Here is a 975-nt window from a genome sequence, read left to right as displayed (position 1 = left end):
AGAGAGGAGAGAGAGAGAGAGAGAGAGAGAGAGAGAGAGAGAGAGAGAGAGAGAGAGAGAGAGAGAGAGAGAGAGAATGAGACTGAGTGAGTGAGCGAGAGTGAGAGAGAGAGAGAGAGAGAGAGAAGAGAGAGAGAGAGAGAGAGAGAGAGAGAGAGAGAGAGAGAGAGAGAGAGAGAGAGAGAGAGAGAGAGAGAGAGAGAGAGGAGAGAATGAGAGATAGATAGATATAGATAGATAGATAGATAGATAGATAGATAGATAGAGAGAGAGAGAGAGGAAGAATGAGGGAGAGAGAGAGAGAGAGAGAGAAAGGAGTGGGGGGGGGGCAAAAAGCTTTAGAAAAAATTGTAAATACCGTGATAAATATAGTTAACCAAACTAGATAAATCGATTATAGAAACGATGCTAATCAGATATAAATGACAGAGAGATCGATAAAGAGAATAAAGAATAAACGTGGAAATAAGTGTTTAAAACTAAACATATGCTGGAAGTTTGCATTTGAAATGACTGTGTTTCCAATAAGTGAAAAGGCGATCTTGCAAGGAAATTTCTGAACGTAAAAGAAGAGAAAGAGTAAAGAAACAGCTTAGTAAGGCTAAATCTGAAAGTGTGGGACCGGGAGGTGGACACCGGTTTTGGCTTACTTCTGGCCTGGATTCTTGCGATCTGATTTTATGTCCACTTAAGTATTCGCTGAATTCCTCTTTGCTTTTAAAGTACACAACCTTCTGCGGCGGCCCAGTCCTCCGTGCCTCCATGTGGAAGTGTGGGCTTCTCGGGTGTGTAGCTTAATCGGGCGCTGGACGACAGTACAATAGAGAGTTCCTTCCTGGAATTCTAAGCAATAAGACTACTTCCGACGTAGTGGCTCTTTTTTACGTTAGCATTAAGATTATGGCTTTCCCCATGACGGACGCTGGTATTATTTATTTGTATAAATGTCTCATAATCCTTTTTATGTATTAGTTC

Source organism: Penaeus monodon, chromosome 13 (assembly GCF_015228065.2).
Source record: "Penaeus monodon isolate SGIC_2016 chromosome 13, NSTDA_Pmon_1, whole genome shotgun sequence".
Taxonomy (NCBI): domain Eukaryota; kingdom Metazoa; phylum Arthropoda; class Malacostraca; order Decapoda; family Penaeidae; genus Penaeus; species Penaeus monodon.
This window is presented reverse-complemented; position numbering follows the sequence as displayed.